The sequence below is a fragment of the Sciurus vulgaris genome (assembly GCF_902686455.1).
Source record: "Sciurus vulgaris genome assembly, chromosome: 2".
Lineage (NCBI taxonomy): Eukaryota > Metazoa > Chordata > Mammalia > Rodentia > Sciuridae > Sciurus > Sciurus vulgaris.
The window spans coordinates 133,348,948-133,372,561 of NC_136462.1; the positions used below are offsets into that span (position 1 = coordinate 133,348,948).

Sequence of the window (23,614 nt, forward strand, 5' to 3'; positions counted from 1 at the left end):
AATAACTGTAATCTGTAAAAATATTCAGAGAGAATATAAGACTAAAAATTGTAATATCTAAAACTCATAACTCAACAGATGGATTTAACAGAAAGCTAGACAGCAGAATATAGGACTAGAAAACTAAAAAATGAATCAATTATGGTGAGTACTCAAGCTGAGCATGCACAGAGAGAAAAAAAGTCACAAAGAATATTAAAAAGATAGAGAGCACAATGAAAAGGCCTACATGATTCAAGTCCCAAGAGGAAGAAAATTAATATATTAGTTTGTTTTTCATTGCTGTAATAGTTTGCTACTATAACAGAGCACCTGAGATAATTAACTTGTAAAGAGAAAGGTTTATTTAGCTCACAGTTCTGGAGGTTTCAGTCAGGACTGAGTGGACCCATTGCTTTGGCCTCTGGTAAGTCAGGACCTCCTATAAGGCCCCATCCCCTAAGGATTCTACCACTTCCCAGTGTACCACTGGAGAACAATTCTTAAATATATGGACCGCTGAAGAACATTCAGCACTCAAAGGTCACTACAAAATACCTGAGGCTAGGTAACTATAAAGAAAAGGAATTGACTTTGGTTCACAGTTCTCTAGGTCCAAGGTCAAGAGCCCCCAACTAACCTTCTTTTTTTAAAAAAATTTTTAGTTGTAGTGAATACAATACTTTTATATTATTTATTTTTATGTGGTACTAAGGATTGAACCCAGTGCCTCACATGCTTTACCACTGAGTTACAATTCCAGACCATAGAACTAGCCTTTCTTGATGGTCTTTTTACTAACAGAGTTCCAAGGTGGCACAGTATCACATGACAAGAAACAGGACATACATGTTCTGGTTTCTGTCCCTCTTCCTATAAAGCCACCAGTATCCTATCATGAGGGCTCTTGATTAATGCCATTATCTATTCCTAATTGCCTCTCAATGGGCCCCGCCTCTAAACACCATAATCAGATTAAGTTTCTGACCCCTTAAGGCCTCACAATGGGGATCAAATTTCGACTCCCAAAACCTTGGGGAACATACTCACACTATATCCAAACCATAGAACTGAAATAGAAGAAGTAATGGCTTAGAATTTCCTAAAACAAATAAAATATCAAATATCAAGAAACTCTGCAAAGCCTAGCTGGCCAACTACATAAAAGGGAAAGAAAAAAACTGAAAAAAGGAGAAATCTTAAAAGCAACGTAAGAGTGGAAGTGGGCACACACACATTACCTTCAAAGGAGTAACAAAAAGACTGACAATCAATTTCTAACAGAAATTTTGGAAACCACCTTTTAAGTCCTGAAAGGAAAATAATCAGCAACCCAGAATCCTATCACCAAGAAAACATCCTTCTAAAAGGAAGGCGAAATAAAGACCATTTCTAGGTAATCAAAGCCAAATTTGTCACCAGCAAACCTACACTAAGGGAAAGAAAAATGACCCAGAGGAAAACTCAGATAAGCAGGAAGGAATAAAGATTGATGGAAGCAATGAATGACTATTGACTGTGAACAAACCTGGGAAGCTATGAAAAAGACAGGCAGGTGGTACTGATGTGACAGAACTGACAAAGATAAATCCTAATGCAGCAGTACAAAGAAAAAGAAAACTGCTAGGCATGGTGGTATATGCCTGTAATCCCAGCTACCGCAAAGGCTCAGGCAAGAGGATCATAAATTCAAGGTCAGCCTGGGCAACTCAGAAAGACCCTGTCTCAAAAGGAAGTTTAAAAAGACCTATAGAGTTGTGGAACCAGCTCAGGTGCCCATCAACAGATGAATGGATAAAGAAAATATGGTGTGCATATGTGTATATACATATTATATACCTATAATGAAGTTTTACTCAACCATAAAGAAGAATAAAAATTATGGCATTTGTTGGTAAATGAATGGAACTGGAGAACACCATGCTAAGTGAAATAAGCCATACTCAGAAAGTTGCGGGTCATATGTTTTCTCTCATGTGCACTAGTTAGAGCAAAATAAGTGGTGGGGAGGGAAAAGGAGGGGAGAAATTCCATGAAATTAGAAGGGAGATTAGTGGAGTAGAGGAAAAGGACTTAGGAGAGGGAGGGGTGACAGGAAAAGGGAGGAACTACAAGAGGCAAATCATGCTATGTACAAATATAAATATACCAAAGTAAATTCCACATTTATGTATATCTATAAAACACCAGTTTAAAAAAAAATAACAGAAGACCAGTAAAGAATAAAAAGGAAAACAGGGGGAGAGTGGAAAAGAGAGAAAGAGCAAGTACTGGAGACTGAAATGGAGTAAATTATGTTCCTTGCATGTACGATTATGTCCAAATGAAACCTGCTATTACAATAGCTCAGTGGAGCTCAGTGGTATGGTGCTTACTTAGCATGCATGGGGTCATGGGTTCAGTCCCTAATGAAAGGAAGAAAGTAAGGGACAAATGAAACAAAATAAAGAAACAGAAAATTTAAAAAGAGAACAACATTGTGTACATCACAGAATATTCATTCTGTGGCTCTGCAATTGGATCTGCCTTGGTATAGAAGGTTTAGGGAATTTGGAGGCTGGTCAAGGAAAGAAATATGACCAAAAAAGTTAGTAACACACATAAGCTTTCTCGTGGTGTTCAGACAATGTTGTATGGGAGGGCAGGTCCCTCAATGTGAGACTTTCATAGTCAGAAGTCCATGGGTCTACCATCCAGAGGGAACTCCCAGGCAGAGAGGAGTCAGGAGGAGTTTGATTTCCAGGTGATGTCACTCAGTAGAACAGTAGAAGTCTTAGCTGGGGTCTTAAACCACAGTGCACTATTGTAATGGCTAATTTGAACTGTCAACTTGATTATTAAGAAATGCGAATGATTAAGAAGCTTCTAGGTATGTCAGTGAGGGCATGTCTAGGAATGATTGGAATGTGGAATAGTGAACTGAAGTGGAGACCCTCCCTAAGCATGGGCAGCACAGCCCAATAGGATGGTGGCTTGCATGGAATAAAAGTTGGAACAACAAGGAAGCAGATGCAGATGCAAGCTTGATTGTTCTTGAAGGAGTTCTTGATTGCTGTTTTTATCACCTGAGGATATTGAACTGTCACTTCTTCACTCTTCCAAAGTAGACTCTGCCAGTGATTCTAGAGGGAGTTTCCAGAAGCCTTGGTCTAGGTCTAGGGTAGTAGCACTGTTGATCCCTCTTGTTCTGGGGCTTCTGCCTCTTGGATGGTGCAGCTACTGGTTCTTCCAGTTCTCCAGCCTGCAGATGGCCATTGTGAACTATCTAGCTTCTGGTCATGTAAGTCAAACTAATAAATCCCCTTCTTATAATCATACTTCCTGTTGATTCTGTTCCTCTAGAGAACCCTAATACAACTATCTTATCAATAGCTAACCCATGCTAATGGAGGTTTCATGGACTATCAGGCTCTCAGTGGCTAAAAATCTGATTATTAGGACCATTTTAAAAATAACTAAATATATTGAAGTAAAGCAAATTATATTTCATGAATGCATGATTATGTCAAAATGAACCCCAATGTTACGTATCACTGTAATATACTAATAAAATAAGATAATACAAAGCTGCTCCCCCACCCTTTACAATGCCTCCGCCTCCCAACTTACAACCTAGTTTTCAGTCTTGAACATCCTAGCTAGCCATTGGTTCATCAGTCAGCTGGCAAGTATTCTTCTCTGTTATTGGTCCCTGTTAGCCTGCGGAATTCCACTGCTTAAAAATGGCTTCCCTGATATTTTCACTCTCTCCTCTCCTCCTTGCTTTCATGCTCTCTCCTCCTGGCCTTTCACTCTCTCTTGTACGTGCACTCTCTCTCTCTCTTTTCCTCTCCTTTTCTCTCTTACCCTGCAGGGAGACACTCTGCCTGTTTGCTTAATAAACTCTCTTATGTGAGTTCCCACATCCAGAGTGGTTTCTGGGTTCTTACATAAAAGCATAAAGAAAACTAAACATGTAACAATTTGAATTTGGTACCAGAGGTTTTTGAGCTAACTAATGGGTCTCATGAAGAAATAAACCACCCAGAGGTCAAAATACAGAGGCCATTTGTGATGGTTTTAACATGGTTTGAGAGTGTCCCCCAAAGGTTCATGTGTAAGGGTTTAGTCTTCAATGTAGTGGTTTTCAGACTGAGACTTTTAAGAGGTGGGGCCTAGTGGAAAGTCTTTAGGTCAAATGGGGGAGGGGGGCTCTGCCCTCAAAAAGGATCATGGGGCTCAAGGCTCTCTCTGGCTTCCAGTCTTGCAATTTGATCTCTCCCTCTCTCACATGGTCCCACCATTATGGCGTGATCCATCATGAGGAGATGCAGTCAAGGAGCCTCTCACCAATACTATTGCTATGCATATGGATTTTGAGCCTCCAAAACCTTGGGTTAAATAAACTTCTTTTCTTTTTAGGTACCTAAACTTGAGTACTTCCATTATACTAATGGAAAACTAATTAAAACATTGTCTTTGGCTCATTTGTGTGCAGTTAGAAAAGTGAACTAAAATAAGGAAGGGGAATTTGGAAAGTGCTTGAAAACAGATTCCGCTCCATTTACTCTTGGAGAATTCTGAATGGTTATTCCCTAAAAAACATTAAAATAGGCCTGTGATATGAAGATTGGTCAGCACCAGTCCACAGAGAAACAATAAGACCCAAGACAAGGCATATTAAGGTTGATCCCACCATGCCCTCTAGCATTATACCATCTTTTACCTGAAGCTAATGCAGGATGTGCTCTACCAAAACAGGAAGCAAAGCCAGAATGAGAAAGACCTGAGATCCATAAATGAACCAATGTAATTCCAGAGATAACAGCAAGGGATATTCTAAGATGAAAGCTCTGCAGCAGGCCCCAGAGAGCCACCAACCCAAAAGGAGAAAAAAAAGTAGTCTCTGAGAAGAAAACAGACAAAGACATATTGTCCTTCTGGAACTTGTCCTTATACAAAATTCTACTGAGAACCTGCAAGGGGAGGTTTTTAAATAAGTCAGTGAAAAACCAAGCAAGTATCAACTTTAGGAAAACAAAAAGTAAATTAGGCAACAACCATACTACCCTAAATAGCAATGCCATGAATAATACAGAGGAATGTTAATGTAAACCTAAATACTGATTTAACTAAATGTGTAATACATCTACTTTGGAAGGCGAGAAAGGGGAAGGAGAAGGAATGATGGGGTAGAAAACGAAGTCAAGTTCTCATCTCTCTAATAAGTCGAGACTTATGTCTAAACTGGATTAATCAAATAGAGATCTATATTCTATTCAGAAATGTGGAGATGTGTGGTAAGGCTAGGGGAAAAAGCAAAGAGCAAAAGCAGTTGCTTTTAGGCAAACTGAAGCAGGAAATCACTGGGACTTCCTATTTGCTATTTGACCCTTACTATGTCCTTATTTTATTAGATGACACAAAAAAAAATTTAAAAGCAAGACGTTTTTCTTTTTAGCAGCATAAAACTTGAAATGCCCAAGCCACACAATAATATCAGCATCTATAACATCTGTGGGAAAACAGCTAATTATTTTACATATAAAATTTTTAAGCAATAAAGAAAGCATACTTCCTAAATTATGCCAAAACTCCCAAATCTCTCCATTTCTCCGGGTACCTCATGGAAAATTGAATTTGACATTTCTATTCCCCAAACACTAAAAAGATTAAGATCAGCTAATTTCTTCAGTTATAATTTCATGAATAATGGACTCTAAGTACTGGCGAGTAGCCAACATCTTGCCAGATGCTGAAGTTGGGATAATGGACCTCTGGAAACTAACTCCAAATGAGGACATACCAGCAGAATGGTACTGAGCAAGTTAACTCTCACCTAAGAAAAGAACCCCATACACCTGTTATCTGTGAAAGGGGCTGAGCTAATGTCTTTGGACTATAGAAGGAGAAGAAACATTATATCCTTGCATTTGAAAAGAGGAAACAGCAGGATAAACTCAGGGAGTTTGAGGGAAGAAAAAATCAACAAGCTTATATGTTAAATAAGAAAGACTCCTGGTTAGTGTAAGGTCAAAGAAGTCTGGTGTCCTGTAAGGTTGAAAAGTTATTGCTCTCTGCTATGCCCCACCACCCCTACCATCTCCACAACAAAATCATTAGAAAATTTGTTTTAAAAAAAATTATAATCTGCATGTTAGTACATTAAAGTAGAAAGGAGATGACAAGGACTTAAAAGGTCTTGAAAGTGTCAAATTTATCCAAGACATGGCAGTATTAAAATGGTCTCTGAGCATGGAGGTTCAGATGAAGCACATAATATAAGAAATTAGAAGATACTATGGGGAGACCATTGGGCTTGGTGGCCAAAGGAACCAGTACATGTCCCAATCATATCAGATCTGGTAGTGCTATGGGGGCCTGGATGGATCTGAGATATATAATGCAATGAATAATTTTGGGATATGTGAATGTGTCTGAAGATGTTTTCTACAGAATATTAATTTCTCAAGGTACACATATACATAAGTCACAGTGCCCATTAGAATGACAAATACTCTGACAGGTTCCAATACACAGCACAAGAAAAGAAAATGATTCAACCTTGAATAAGCAGGCCTTCCCCAATGTGACCTTAGAATCTTTTTTTAAAACGGAATACATATTTAACATCTTGCATAAGCAGTTTCATACTGCACAAGCTATAGGAAATGTTGGCAGAGAAAATTATAATGGGAATTCAGAAAGCAACAAGGTAGGGTTCCTCCCTGCTCCAAAATGGAAATAGCTTTTTCTGACTACATAAATAATATATACCCAGGTTACTAAATTTAGATAATATGAAAAATTACAGAGAAGAAAGTAAAACTCACCTGCACGGGTGACACAGAGATAAACCAATGGAAATATTTAAGTGTATATATACCTAGATTATTTTCTACTCCAAAAGTTCATTTGATATATATTTATATATATATATATATATATATACTTTTTTTTTTTTTTTTTTTTTTTTTTTACTATAAAGACAAGACTCGTGGTTCACAGCCTTCCATTTACAAATTTATTGTGGATCTAAACTTTCTTCACCAGAGATCAGAATCCTTACATTTTAAAAAAAATTTCTTATTTTTTTGTGTTTCCAAGAACCAACAGCCTCTTTTTCCTTTGTTTTCACTGGGTCAGTGAACAACCAGACCAAAAATCAGAGCAGCCCAGGAGTGACACTGTGGCCCAATCTGCTGGGAGCTCCAAACTGCACAGGTATTATGGCAGGTCCTTTGAAATTGGCAGTAAAAGCTTTGTGACAAGGTCAAGGAGGAGCTGGTTTTGGATGCAGGCTGAGTGTGGTTACAGCAATTGCCAAGACTGGGTCAGGTGGTAAACTTGCTGCCTGCAGCTCCCTGCCTTGGCACAGGACCCCACAGGTTCTACCACCTGTCCCTGACCAAGAGGTGTTGGAGTATTCACTGCTGCAACCAGGACACGTCCCCTCCTCCCCACCCCCCATCACCACACACACATGCAAGCACATGGACAGAGGCTCTGGGATGATGAAATGCAATGCAAATCACATCCGTCCACACAGGGTCCCAGGGTGAGAGAGCTGATTCGACAGCACCTGCTACAGCCATAACCCAGTCCCTGGGAATAAAAACAAGAGTTAATGAGGGCACCTGGGTGCAGTGGCACACACCTGTAATCCCAGCAGCTCAGGAGGCTGAAACAGGAGGATCTCAAGTTCAAAGCCAGCCTCAGCAAAATCAAGGCACTAAGCAACTCAATGAGACCCTGTCTCTAAATTAAAAAAATACAAAATAGGACTGGGAATGTGGCTCAGTGGTCGAGTGTCCCTGAGTTCAATCTCCAGTACCAAAAAACAAAAAAATAAAAGAGCTCTGCCAGGGATAACTTCCCTCACATCACTCACTGGAGGGCAAGGAGAAGCAGAGTTCAGTTCACAAACTCCACTAACAGGTAAGGCCTGTATGGGTTAAAACTGAGAAGGAACAAAGCAAACTCTAATTGTGACCCCCAAACCTCTCCATTGCTGGAGGATTCTAAAACTGACTCCCTGGAAAGAAGTGAATCCATTTGGCTCACCTCAGCAAGGAGAAATCTCAGAAATCTTTTTTCTTTTTTTGGTTTTCTTTTGCCTTCCCTCCCCGCCAACACCTTTTTTTTTTTTTTTTTTTTTTTTTTGTAAGTTGTTTGTTTGTTTTCCTTCATTATTTATTTTTTCATATTTCTAATTCTATGTATTTTAATTGGATTTTTCTTTTGGTATCTCTTTTCTTCTTTCTCATTTGTAGTCCCCCTTATCCTTTTTCTCTTTCTTTCTCTCCTAATTTCTTCTTCTCTTTCCTCCCTTTTTTATCTTTCATTCTCTATATTTTAGTATTAAGTATACTACTATTCATGCCTAATTTTTCTACCTGTTCTACATTATTCTTTCTCTTGGGTTAGTAGAGTTGTAGAGATCATTTTTAAGTAAGTTTTTAATTGTATGTTGTATATGCATATGCCTTTAATATACCACTGTTACTGCTGATTATTCTCTCTCAAGATGGTGCTAGTGGCTTAATCTAGCACTCAGATTATGCTGAGTGGGTGCTCTGGCACTCAAATACACCCCCAAGCCCAAGGCACATTGTAAAGAGATAACTGCTCACTAAAAAGACCCTCAGACAATAGTGAAAGAGAAATCCATCCTAAGAGATGTACAAAATCTCAATATAGAATTATAGGAAACATGAGGAAAAAGGCCAAAAAAAAACCCTCAAAAAGTTCATAATGCCCAATAAATGAATCCACAGATATCAAAGTGGATAAAGTGCTGGAGATCGGATTTTTAAAATAGACAGCAAAAATGGCCAGTGGACTCAAAGAAGGTGCAAATAAATAGCTGAATAAATTAAGGAAGACAATACAGGATATGAGTGAGAAATTTAATAAAGAGATATTCTGAAAAAGAGTCATATAGAAACCTTGAAAATGAAAAGTACAATGATCCAGACGTAGCAGTGCACACCTGTAATCCCAGTGGATCAAGAGATTGAGGCAGGAGGATCACAAGTTCAAGGCTAGCCTCAGCAATTTAGCAAGGCCCTATGCAATGTAGTAGATCCTTTCTCAAAATTTAAAAATGAAAAGAGCTGGGGATGTGCCTCAGTGGTTAAGCACCCCTGGGATCAATTTCTAGCACCAAAAATAAAGAAAGAAAGAGAGAAAAGAACAATGAGTCAAATTAAAAACTCAGTTGAAACTCCAACAGATTAAATCAAGCAGAAGACAGAATTTCAAGGCTTAAAGACAAGGTAGATAAACTTGAATATTCCATCAGTAATGGAATAAAAAAGAAACTATGAAGAGAACATACAAGAACCCTGAAACAATATTAGAGACCTATCTTAAGACAGGCTAATGGAAAAAGATAATCTATTCAGTGAAATAATAGCAGAAAATTTCCCAAACCTTGGGAATGAGATGGACATTCAAATACTGGAGGCATTTACAACTCCATAGACTACACCAGAAAAGAACCTCTCCATGACCCATTATAGTTAAAATTTCAAAACAAAGAACAAGGAAAGAACAAGAAAATAATTCTAAAATTTGAAAGAGAGAGAAATTAAGTGACTTTTAAAGGCAAACCAATCAACAGAAGAGCCAATTCCCCAGGAGAAGCTCTAAGGAGAGGAGGGACTAGGTATTTCAGACCCTGAAATAAAAAAGAAAAGAAAACAACTACCAAAGTAGATTTGCTATATCCAGCAAAGCTAACATTCAGAGTTGAAGAAGAAATAAAAACTTTCCAAGTAAACACAAACTAAAGGAATCCTGACCACCAAGCCAGCACAGCAGAAGATACTTGATGGAATCCTACACAGAAGAAGAAGATTAAAATCAACCAGTGAACCCAAGAAAGAATTAATCTCAGTATAAGAAGAGATAAGGGAAATAAAATTAAACAGAAAATAAACAAAATGACAGGAAGTAATATATGCTTCTCTATAATAACATTGATTTAAACAACCCAATTCTCCAATTAAAAGACACAGACTGGAAATTGGATTAAAACCAAGACCCAACTTCATATTATCTACAAGAAAGATACCTCATTGGTAAAGACATCTACAGATGGAGAGTGAAAGGATGGAAAACAATCGTAGCTATTCATGCCCCAGTGCACCCAATTTCATGAAACAAACATTAAAGGGACAGAGAGAATCTGAATCAAACAAGAATAGAAACATTACACACCAGAATTTATCCAAAGAGTGAAGGTACTTCTAAGAGGGAAATTTATACCTATGAGTGCCTACATAAAAAAAAAATCTAGAAGATCACAAATAAATAACAATATACTTCAAGGTCTTAGAAAAACAAGAGTAAAATCAATCCCAAACCAGTTGAAGGAAAGAAATAATAAATACCAAATAGGGAATAAAAGATATATCAAGGGATCAATGAAACAAAGAGTTGGTCCTTTGAAATGTTAAAGATTGATAAACCCTTATCCAAAGTAAGCAAAAGAAAGAGAAGACCCTAATTATCAAAAGTAAAGCACAAAATGGGGACATTTCAAAAATATCACTGAAATCATAGGATGATTAGGGACTATTTGAAAACTTATACTCCAAAAAATTGGAAAATCTAGAAGAAATGGATAAATTTCTAGACACATACAACCTACCAAAATAGGACAAAGTGGATATAAAAGCCTAGACACATCAATAATAAGCAATGAGATTGAAGTAATAAAAAAATGTTTCCCAAAAAAGAATAGCCCAGGACCAAATGGATTCACAGTACTAACTTTATCACATCTTTAAAGAGGAATTAATACCGATGCTCCTCAAATTATCCTATGAAATAAAAAGGCAGGGAACACTTTACAGACTCATTTTATGAAGCCTGATACCAAAACTATATAAGGACATATCAAGGAAAGAAAATTATAGACCAAACTCCTTGATAGACATAGATGTAGAAATCCTTAATAAAATATTTGCACATTGAATTTAACAACACACTAAAAATATCATATATCATGTTCAATTTGGTTTCATCCCAGAGATGCATGGATGGTTCACCATTCACAAATCAATAAGTATAATGCACCACATAAATAGAATCAAAGATAAAAATCACATAACCACCCTGATGAATGCAGAAAAAGCCTTCAACAAAATTCAACACCCATTCATGATAAAAACCTTGAAGAAACTAGTAAAAGAAGCAGAAGATACTTAACTGAATCCTACACAGAAGATTGAAAGCAACCAGCAAACATAAGAAAAAATAAATCTCAGTATAAGAATAGATAAGCAAATAAAAATTAAATCAAACAGAAATAAAGCAAAATGACAGGAAGTAACAAAGGCCTTGACATAAGGAAGGCTGTATGTGACAAAATGAAAGCCAATACCATACTGAGTGGGCAAAAACTGAAAGCATTTCCTCTAAAATCAAGAACAAGACAAAAATGTCCACTTTTACCACTGCTATTTAATATACCACTTAAAATTTTATCCAGAGAAATTAGGAAAGAGAAAGAAAGAAAAAGGATATAACTAGGGAAGGAACAAATGAAATTATCCCTATTTGCAAATGATACAATCCTATACTCAGAAGACCTATAAGACTCCACCCTTCATAAGGCTCCTATATCTGGGGATAACCAAATTCAGTAGAGTAACAGAATACAAAATCAACATGCAGAACACAAAATCAAGATGCTTTTATAAAACATGTAATGAACCCAACAACCCTCCATGAAAAAAGAGCAGAGATACAATTTCATTCACAATAGCTTCAAAAAAATTATAAAGTGAATGAAAGATCTCTAACAGGAAGCTTACAGGATGATGAGAAAAGAAATCGAATAAGGCACTAGAAGATGAAATATCTCCCATATTCATGGATAGGCAGAATTATATTGTTAAAATCATCATACCACCAATAGGGATCTATAGTTAATGCAATCTCTATCAGAATACCAATGACATTCTTCACAGAACCAGATAAATAATCCTAAAATTCATATGAAAGAAAAAAAGACCCAGAATAGTCAAAGCAATCCTGAGCAAAAAGAACAAGACTAGAGTCATCATAATACCCAATTTAATATTATGCTACAGAAAAGAAACAAAACAAAAACAACATGGTACCGGTGTAAAAACAGACACACCAACCAATGGAAGTAGAATAGGAAATACCAAGACAAAACCACACAGCTACAGTCTTCCAATCTTTGACAAAGGTGCCCAAAACATATATTGGTGAAAAGATAGCCTCACAATGGTGTTGGGAAAACTGGATATCCATATGTAGAAGAATAAAACTATTCTCTATCTCTCACCATGCACAAAATTCAACTCAAAATGGATTAAAGACCTAGGAGAAATTAGACCAGAAACTCTGCAATTGCTTGAAGAAAGTGTAGAGTCAATACTCCAACACATAGGCACAAGCATTGACTTTCTCAATAGGACTCCTGAAGCTCAGGAAACAAAACCAAGAATTGATAAGGGATGGCAACAAATTAAAAAAAAAAAAAAAAAAAAAAAAAACAACAAAAAACACTTCTGCACAGCAAAGAAAACAAGAGTGTGAAGAAAGTGCCTACAAAATTGGAGAAAATCTTATCAGCTATTCTTCTAACAGAGAATTAATATCCAGAATATTAACAGCAAAAAAACATAATACCAAATACCCCAAATAACCCATTTGCTAAATGGGCAAATGAACTGATCAGGCACTTCTCAAAAGAAGTAGTATAATAGGCCAACAATTATATTAAAAAATGTTCAATGCCTTCAGTCATCAGAGAAATGGAAATAAAAACTACTCTGAGATTCCATCTCACTCCAATCGGAATGGCAATCATCAATACAAATAACAATAAACGCTGGCAAGGATGTGGGGGAAAAGTAAGTCTTGTACACTCTTGATCAGAATATACATTAGGACAACCACTACAGAAATCAGTATGGAGTTTCCTCATAAAACTAGAATAGAACCACTATACTATCCATCTGTATCACTACTCCATATTATCCAAAAGAATTAAAGTCAGCATTCAGAGATTCATGTGCACACGTTTATCACATCACTATTCACAATGGCCAAGCTATGTAAGCCACCTTGATGTCTGTGAACAGATGAATGCATAAAGAAAATGTGGTATATTCAGCCATAAGAAGAATGAAATTTTGTCATTTGCTTAAAAATGGATGGAACTGAAGAGCAACCACATTAAGTGAAACAAGCCAAACTCAGAAACAAGCATGTTTCTGCCTCATTGGAAGCTAGAGGAAAAAGAAAAGTTAAAAAGAAAAAAAAAAAAAAAAAAAAAGAGGATGTCCTGAAAGTAGAGGGAAGATCATGGGGTAGAAGGAAGGTGATCAGAGGAAGTGAAGAGGAGAGGTGAGTGGATACACAAAGGAATGAAATTGATAAATTATGTTACATACATTTATGAATGTGCCACAAGGAAACCCACTACTTGTATAACTAATATGCACCATACAAAACATCCTATGGGTATTAATTCTCCAATGATAGAAATAGTCTCTTTTAAGATTTCCTCTATAATGGAAAAAGGAAGCTGATATTGTTGTTGACTCTCTTCTACTCTTTCTGGGCAGTCTCCAACCTCTCAGCAGAGAGAGATCACAAGAGAGTAAAGGCCTCAGGAGATTGATTCTAGGACTCCCTGTCCCTTCCCATAGCCAAATCCATGGATGCTCTAGGTCCTTATATTAAATGAAGAAGTATTTGCAGAGAATCTACGCATATCCTCTCACATACTTTGAATCATCTCTAGATTTAATACCTAATATAGAATGAATACTATACAAATAGTTCTTTTGCTGGAGTGTTTAGCAAATAATGACAAGATGAAAAATTTGTTCATGGTTTTGAATATTTTCAATCTGCAGTTAGCTGAATCTGTGGGTGTGGAGCCCTCATATACAGAGGGATGACTGTGTTTATTCTGGTCTTAACCATGAGGCACAGAAGAAATGGTGGCCAGTGTCCAGATGTACGCGAGCATACAGCCTCAACACATTTCCTTTCACCGACAACTCGAGATTTTCTGCAAGTTGTCCTCCACACAAATTCATACCCAGTTCCTCTCTCACTGGTAGGTCTCAGAATATCACACCCATCATGTCTGTCTTCGAGACTCTTGCCTTGCCAACCAAGTCATGTTTTTCTAACTTTTCCTGACTCAGTACATTCTATTTCTAAGATCAAAACTTATCAGACAATGTAGTGCCAAACATCTTTGATGACCATGACACTTTTAGTATGCTTTAAATCCTCTATTCTGTTTAGGATTATTTTTTGTATCACATTTTGTTTGATCTTATATTAAGAGTCCTACTTTTTTTTTCCCCACTTCCAGATATTTCTTTGCTAATGCCTTGGTCTGTCAGTTTAAGCACATCTTTTGGTCAAAGGCATCTATCCAAATTTTTGCCTTTTGTCCCCAAATCCAAAAGCACTGTCATTTAATACAGAATATTAAACAACTCTCTTTTATTGTGATAGCTGACCTATCTGAATTTTTTTTCCTGGAATCTTATTTTTTGAATTGTTTATTACATTTTCTTACTTTATTTTTCTGTCTTTTGCTGTTTCGATTAACTCTTCTTTTTGCTTGTTGTCTTCTTCTAGTGATTAGAAATATACATCAATTTTCTAACTGCATTTTTCAATATCTATTTGAAATCATATATCTAATAAGTGTATATGAATGGTGTGTGTGTGTGTGTGTGTGTGTGTGCGTGTATTCTTTGCAATATGGTTAGATTTTGTATTCCACTCTACCTCCCAGATTTTATGAAGAAACCACATTAACATCAACAATTCAAGCTTAACTTTACATTTTATTGGTTTAATTGCTTTCTTCTGCATTATTTATACCAACACTTCCCATTTCCTGATTTATCTTTATTGATAATTTTTTAATTTGGCTATGTACTTCAACTCATTTCTTTTTTCACAAATGTGATGCAGAGACATTGAATTCACCCTATTTCTGAAAATGACTTTCATTTGCCCATTGCATGAATGAGTTTAGAAACCTTGCATACAGAAAGCCTAGAGAAATCTTGCTTAACAACCTCTTCCTTCAAAAATATATAAATGGTGCTACTTTGTCTTCTAGCATTTGGTGTTGATAATTAAAATGCAGTTTAAGTCCGATTTGCTATTCTTCATAGGTAGCCAGCTACTTCTTTAATGCTTAACCTAGATTTCTTTTAATTATTGAAATTTAGAAACTTTTGTCCAATACCCAAACTAAAATAACTACAACTCTCTGATGTCTTGTAGATATCCTCCACAAACCTTAGCTTTTCTCTCATAATTTTCCCATCTGTCTTATTTCTATTAGTTCCAAAAGTGATTCTCCTGTTGGTCTTCTCACCCACTTAACCAGTTTTGGTAATCTGGTTTCTCTTCTCAGAGTAACATGGTTCTGTCTTCATCACATTTCACTGGTCTTTTCTTTTGCAATGTGGCTTCCTCTCAACTGAGTTCATAAGTCTGAGTTGCTTTTAAATCTGATTCCATGTTTCTATTTAACTGTGTGCCATTTACTCAGTGGCTTCTTGAAGTTGGCAGATGATGGCTGTGGTTCAAGTGTGTTTTGTCCCCAGTGAAAATTATGCTGACATTGACATTGTGCTGATGTTGGAGGTGGGCGGTGCTCAGATCCTGAGGATGGAGCCCTCGTGAATGGATTAATGCCTTTCTTGCAGGAGTGAGTTCTCACTCTGGCAGGGCTGGATTAGTTACCTGAGAGAGGGTTTGTTATAAAGTAAGGATGACCTCTGCCTCCTTCCTCACATCTCTATTCTGACTCTCCTGTCGCCTTTCTCTATGTGGACCCTTTTGATTACATTGGGCCCACCTAGATAATAATAATAATAACCAGGATAATTTCTCTACCAAAAATCTTTGATTTATCACACTCACAAGGTCCCTTTGCTGGATAACACATTCATAGATTCCAGGGATTAGGGTCTAGACACCTGAGAGGGGGATATCATTCTACCTACACATCAAGGGAAACTGCACCTTTTTTGTTTGTTTTGTTTATTTGGTGCTGGGGATTGAACCCAGGGTCTGGTGTATGCTAAGTACACGCTCTACCACTGAGTTACACACACAATCACATAAAACTGCAGACTACATGATAAGAAGTAGCAAACTCCAGGTCACTTTTTGACCCCTGGAACCTGTTTTTCCTGGACTCTTTCAGACCTTTTCACTTTTAAAAGTACCAAAACTAGCACAGCGATAAACTTAATTGATTATGATATAAAGAGAACACCATCCCCCAGAATTCATTAAGAAAAAATATTTGATTAATACCTAGACATTACCTGTTGTAAGAATTATCTTTTTAAGTGTCAAATCAAATGAGAAACAGACATTTTTGAATCAGTGGAATAAAATAATAAACTAAAAACCTGGGATATGATATTCCTAGAAGCCTGCTTTCCACAATTAAATAAAAGAGCCCCTGTGGTTAGCCTTATAAATCCCTCATTAGTTATTTCATAGTAAGCTTTTATTCAACTAGACTCATGTACACTCAAAATAGTTATTCCACTTTATATTATTCACTTTTCCATTCTTCTCTTAAGCTATTTACCAAAGGAACAAAGCAAAATTTCTAAATTGGTACAAACATTCTTGGAAAGAAAATTTTAAGTCTTCAGAGTATATACCCAGATTGCAAATTCACTATTATATTATAAATAGCCCTCAAATTGACAGATTTTTATAATGTAGGACTTCTTGTGCTAACATCCTCCAACTGATAAAAAAATTAATATAATGAAAATGTCAAGAAACGCATCACATTTTGAAACCACCAATTTAAAAAAAAAGCACCTATCAATCATCCTTAATACTTGCCAAATGAAAAGTGTAAATATAGTCATGGGTCATCAGAATGAAAAGCAGCAACATTCACCACACAGAGACACACAAGGATTAACAGAATCTGAGATTTGTCAGAGAGCTGATCACACTGAACTTGCTCTCAACTGACACACCCAGACCTGTCTTCTTCTTATCAGTCAGAATGACAGGTCTTCTGCAGCCTATGCTTGCCCCTGTTAATATGTAGTTTTTGAATTTGAGTATCCCATATTAAAACTGGGATTTTTCTATTTATATGTATACTATTTTTGACCCATTAAAAATGTTACGTTTGTTGTTGGTTTAAGTTCTTCCTCCCCTCTGTCCTAATTCTAACAGAATTTGGTAGGAGGGGCAAATCAGTTTGTGGTTGAAGGCCTACAGACAGTGATGATCTGAAACCTGCATTTCACATGGTTCTCAGAGTCATCAGATTAGCCAGCAGGACTAAGCAATGCCCCCACCCAACCAGCATGAGGATACCTCCATGACTTGGGAGAGGGGTGAGGGAAAGAATACCAGTTAAAGGGGGATAAGATGACAGGTTCATTCGTAACAACCGGGCTACATCAGTCATCCATGCCTAAGGTAAGGCACCTACCTCTTACTGCACACTAGGGCTGGACAGATGTCCAAATGCCTACTTAACTTTTCCTTTTCTAAAACCCAGAAATCTGTATTACAGACCCCATCATATCTAAGAAGAAATCAAGTCTGATGGGGAAGGACTAGGAAATGCCAGGAAGTGGAAGTGGAAACAAGAACTTCTACTGACCACTACACCCAGGTCCCACATCTGTTCAAGAGTTGGTGAGCCACAGATACTATCAGAGATGGATGTGGAACCCAGAGCAAAGGGGGGTCCAGGGCTAGGAAGCCCCTGATGCTCCAAGATCCAAGTGATAGTGAGGCAAAAACTACAAAAAGCAACCTGTAATAAAACTTTCAGATGATCTTGAAAGTGTAGGAAAAGGGAAAAAGATAAATGTCTCTCTCTTTCAGAAAGTATGTTGGAGGACACTGGTTGCTTCCACTCTTTATGGACAGATTTCCCCACAGCTGTTTCCTCCCAGTCTGCCAGTTCTCAGTTCAAAGCACCTTGCTCCACTCTACTGGATTGCAGGTACATTTACTTTTTCAACACATATGAAATGGTTTACTTATTTACTGTCCACCTTCCTTGATCCAGAATGTATATTTAGTAGGCAGAGTCCTGGTCCATCTTGTCCAAAGTGGTATCTTCAGCTACCAGCAAGGCCCTGGCACACAGCAGGCCTTATGACCCATTATGAATGGACAGATGAGTGGGTGAGTGAGTGGTAGGTGAGTGGATGGATGGATGAATGGAACTACACTAGATCTTAGTCAAAAGGTAGAGAAACAATTAGATGAATGGATGGGAAGAACAAATGAATGGACTGATGAGTAAATGAGAGAATAGAAGGTACAAAGAGGGAAGGAAGGGAAGAAGGATAAGAGGAAAGTGGGAGCAACCATCACCCTACACACCCATGCTTAAGCTATGTAGTTTTAATTTTCTCATAGATCACCCCTGCCTCCATAAGTCAATAACCCACTTTGAATTTTGGATATAGACAAAAGGAAAAAAGGAAAACAAAATAATGTCTGTTGAAACTGTGCTCCACATCCTCTGGGATGCTCCATTCCTGCCCCTCTGAGCTCCATCCTCCCCCCAATGTCCTTCCAATAACTCCTTTTTGCATAAGTTAGCCAAAGCTGGCTTCTGCTGCTTGCTCCTAACTACAACCCATTCCAGAGCATGAATTATACTTAAAGACTGTCGATGCTCTCACCATGTGATGAAAACTGTTTTTCAAGCTTTATATCTTATGAATTACATTTGTTTCATCCTTCATTCCTTGTGAAAGAAGGAAGTACTATTACGAGCTAGAATTCTAAAGATGAAAAAACAAAGGTCCTGGGATGCAGGTCAGGAAACCTGCATAAAACCACATTGGCAGTTACAGAGCAGTCAGAGTTTGGACCCAAGCCTTCTGGCTCTAGCATCAGGTTTTTGAACTACCACATAATTCTCTTTCCTGCTAGGCCCCTGCAGGTAGAGCTTTATTGTGAAAAATAAAGAAATCCATCTAACTTACGCTTTTTATGAATCTAAATTTGGATAAAACAGGTCTACTTAGAGTGGGATCCACCTGTGTCATTCTGAATCTTTTACAACTGCCAGACTATGCTTTGAATCATTCTCCTAATAATAAAACTTTATAACTTGCCCCAGAGAGATTTTACAGGCATGCTTTTAACAAAAATACAACCTACAAAATAAAAGTTAGTTTGTGGAACCCTCTCCCAGAAATTGATATAGCATATAGGACCATTATTATTAAAATTATTTTTAGACCCAAGCAATGGTAAACTCATTAGTTTGACTATAACCTTATAATCCCTGGCATCTGCAGACACAGAACATATAGAACACAGCCTGAGGAAATACAGTAAATAAATTAAAAAGCAAAATAAATCTTATAAGCCTATTTCCACACACAAAAAAATTTAAATTACAATTTTTATAAGGGCAATGAGTGGGAAGTGGAAGCAAAGAGATCAATCCATTTGCCTCTCACTCCGAGTCTAAGAATCCTCATTTTCTATTCTTCAAATTAATGAAATGAACACAAGACCACACTGATTAGGAAATCTGAAATAATGGAAGTCTGAAATGCATTTGCATTTTCTTTCACTGTGAATAGGCTATTTTGATGGTCAGAAAAACCATGACAAATTACATGAGATTTCATCCTTTGTTGCTCTAAAATGGTTCTCTGGCCATAATGTGCCATATCACTGCAGAACACACTTACCTTCAATAGGCAGGCATAGTAGAACGTGTTAAATACGAATTAGTGACATGTTCTCTCAATGCATCAACACTAATTCTAACTTAAAAGACTTCTATCAACTCCAGGTAACTCCTGCACATTCCTATTTATAACCTTAATTCAAATTTTTGCAATTAAAATAAATTCCACCTCTGGTCCTGGACTTTGACCACGTCCCACCTAAACCTCTCCCTCAGGCACAGGGTTCAGACTCACAGGGCCCTCTGTCTGCCTGAAGCACACAGGCCCAGGCCTGAACTCATGCATGTTGCTTCTCTTTTGTATTTAGGCTGCTCATTCTGTCCTGGCTAGAATGTTCTCACCAGGTCTCCAGGTCACCAATCCTCTTCACCATCATGGTCCTCTGCTAAGACAATCACCATCCTTTGAGTGGTTTTTTGCCTAAAGAACTGCTCTATTTTCTTCCCTAAACTCGGCACCATGGTTAAGTCACCTGCACTCATGTGAGAACTTCCCATCTTGACCCTCTCCCCTACTCTATAAGTTCTGTCAGGACCCTGGTCCTCCAGCGACACTTGCTGCTCCACGGATGCTGAGATCCAGGATGGGTGCCCCTAGAGTGGACTGAAAACATCACACCAGCACACACCTGCAGGGTTGGAAGGCCTGGCTCCATCCCCAGCCTCAGTTTCATGCTCCCCTTCACTCCTCACTGCCAGCTGTGGCCTCCCAGGACCCTGAATTCCATGCTGCCGTGAGAACCCCACACAGGCTTGGAATTGGCTGGCTCCACTGCTGGCCCACCCCTGATTCTCAGCTCCAGCCTCATTCCTGCTGTCTGCCCCGGAGGAGAACCCAAGTTTAGTGATCCTTACTCCCCAGCAGATCTCTTCCAGTTGTAGGCACATCTATCTTTCACCTCCCAGTGAAGCTCTGTGAGCATAAAGATTGTGTTTTATTCATACCCCAATTCTCAGCACATACAGGTCTCAATCATGCCCACTGCCCTGTCAGAAACAGAAGTGCACAACTGGAGAGCCCTCAAAGGTCCTGACACTGTGCACGCAGAACCCATCCCCACCACGGCTACCACTGAATTCTTCCTTCACATCACTTGGAGGTCTAGCCCAGTAGGTTAAATCCCAGCAAAGTGGGTCTTTGGGCTGCACTTTTAAGATAGAAAGGAATAAAGGGAGAGATACTGAGTCCCAAAGGAAACATCCATGAACCACTGAGATACAAAAGGTACTGAGGGACAATTGTAACTCCTGAGTGACATGCTCTGGGGCACCCTTGACCCTTGCCCTTGTAACATGAAAGCAAGGCATCAATGCAGGGAAAACTGATGCAAAATTATGTAGCTTCACTCTGGCTCCACCTCTAGTCCAGATCTAGGCGACCATCCCCCTGTAAATATTAACACCCCACAATTAAGTGGTTATTGTTTCTCCCTCTGGAGATAGCTTGTATTCTCCCATGAATAAATATTCCTTGCTTTACCCCAAAAGCATCTTTCCAGATTACCCTATTTTCCATAGGATATGTGTCTACTTTCATAAATAAACCTCTGTCTATGCCTTTGACTGGCTTGTGCAGAAATTCTTTTCCATCACATATGCCAAGAACCCTGCTGTTTCTGAGTCAAGGTCCCCCTTCTCTCTGGAAACTCCTTGAACCCTTCTTGGGGAACACATCTTCTCCCATGACACTTTCACTGCAGTGAATTACTAGAAACTAACACAGATCCATCCTAACTTATGCTGGTTTTACTTAACATTTTTTGATTTTCTGATATTGCAAAAGCAGTATGCATTCTGTAGAAGCCATACTTTGAATTCTGGTCTTTCCTGGGCTGGCAATATCCTATAGAATCTTCTTTTGCCATGCTGGGCAGCAGCAGCAAACCACAGTTCCCAGTCAGTCATGTGATCACAAGAGGAAACAACTGACATTCTACATTGCTAAGTTAGCCTAGGATGTTGTGTTGTTAGGGATATTAAATGCATTTTCAACCTGTGATATTTTAAGCTTCAGATGAGCTTATGGTCATGTGACCCCATCCTAAATCAAGGAGCATGTGTAATGCAATGAAGAATTGTGCTCTGCCTTGAGAGGATCACAGATACCCCTTTCCTTGTTAAACCAATAGCAAAGGGCTGGGGGTGTGGCTCAAGGGAAGGGCCCATGCCTGAGGCCCTGGGTTCTACCCAACACTGAAAATAAATAAACTATTAATAATAAAATAAATAAATGAATACACAAACTGGTGGTTGAAAATCTCTTTTGCCCTTAGAAATTCAAAACTCCAAAGGCAATTTATCTACATTTTCTTATTAAGACTGCTTATATTAATTCACATAGCCACAAGAGAAAGGCTGGTTCATTTAATGGTATATCAATATCATCTTATTCCCTTTCACATAACACAGCTAGTTAAAAATGCATTCTTCTGAGCTGAGATGAAATGATTCCCAGAAAGTCCCTTTTTCTCAAATTTCACCCTGGAGGAATTTGAGGGGATTCCATATCAGAGACTTCAAAGGCTAGCCCCACAGCCCACCTGGCAGCTGGTTGAGATTTCTGGCAGGAGAACCTTCCCCTCAACCCCCTTCTTTTCCACTACTTGTTCCTGGAGGCATGAACTTGGAGACACCAGTGGAAGTCTTTAACAGAAAATTCTGGGGTCCCTGCCCTGGAGAAAGTATAGCTACTTTTGGCCCTACATTCTGAACATCCTCCTGACCCAAACTGCAGGTAAGGTGACCTTTCATAAAGAACCAAAGAGCAGCCAGAGGCAATCCTACGTACCTGTAACCCCAGGTACTCTGGAGTATAGGGCAAGAGCATAGCATGTTTGAGGACAGCCTTGGCAACACAGTGAGACTCTGACTCAAAAAAAAAAAGGTTGTGGGGGCGGGAGCTGGGGATATAGTTCAGTGGTAAAATGCCCCTGGGTCCAATGCCCAGTACTGACAAAAGGAGGAAAAAAAGGAACTAAAAGTCAATTCATTTATCTGATGATTCAGAGGCACTCCCCACCCCACCCCCCACAATGGCCCCATACCCTGCTTTATTTGTTGCCGTAAGACTTATTACTACCTGGCATTATATTGTTGATATTATTTATTTGTTTACTCTCTGTCTCTCTTAAAGAATGTGTGTTTTGTTTAATAATGGTCAATAAAATCCCTTAACTGCACAGTTACTGCACCTCTAGCTGACCCACCATTTGAGCACTTCTTAATTTTGAGGAATTCAAGAATTCCCTGCAATCTTTCAAAGCAGTCATACAGTCTTCCCTGGTTACAGAATCCAGCAATCCACGAACAAGCATTTACACATTTCATTGTTTTGGCTTTGAAGAGATTGCTGACCCGTGATAGGTCTGGTATTCATTAAGTCTTTCAGAAAGATGTTTCCCAGGTGCACTGGTCTACATTGTAAATTGTCTCCTTGGCCTCCCCAAACAAGCCTCATGTTGGCTTTATGATAACTGGATATTTGTGTGATTAAAGTCACGTTCTTGTCTTTCATCAACATCCCTTCACCTGTTCAGGGTTCCCACACTAATCCACAGGTGTGTTATGAATCATAAATAAGACCCGAAGTCCCTGAAAGGATCATGTACTACAAAATTACAAAATATTCAGCTGCACACAAGACATGTTCATATATTGCCAAATAAGCTGCAAAGAAGAAGAGAACTTCACTCTAGTGGGTTCAATCTGAAGAAGACATGGGCAAAATGCTTAAATTAAACATTGGAGCTCATTTCGTGTTTCTCAAGCTGAGGCCATCAGGTCACAGCAAGGTGGTGGCATTTGCTACAGCACAATCTCACATTTGAGAAACAACCTCTTAGACTGTGGAAAAAGTCTCCTATTGCAAATTAACATTTCAAAATGAAATTCTGGTTAAAAAACAAACAA

The 23,614-nt window shown here is 38.3% G+C and overlaps 1 protein-coding gene across 1 annotated transcript in view; it reads right to left on the bottom strand.

Moving 5' to 3' along the window:
- Positions 1-23,614, bottom strand: part of ENTREP2 (endosomal transmembrane epsin interactor 2) — a 490,869-nt gene that overhangs the window by 306,875 nt on the left and 160,380 nt on the right.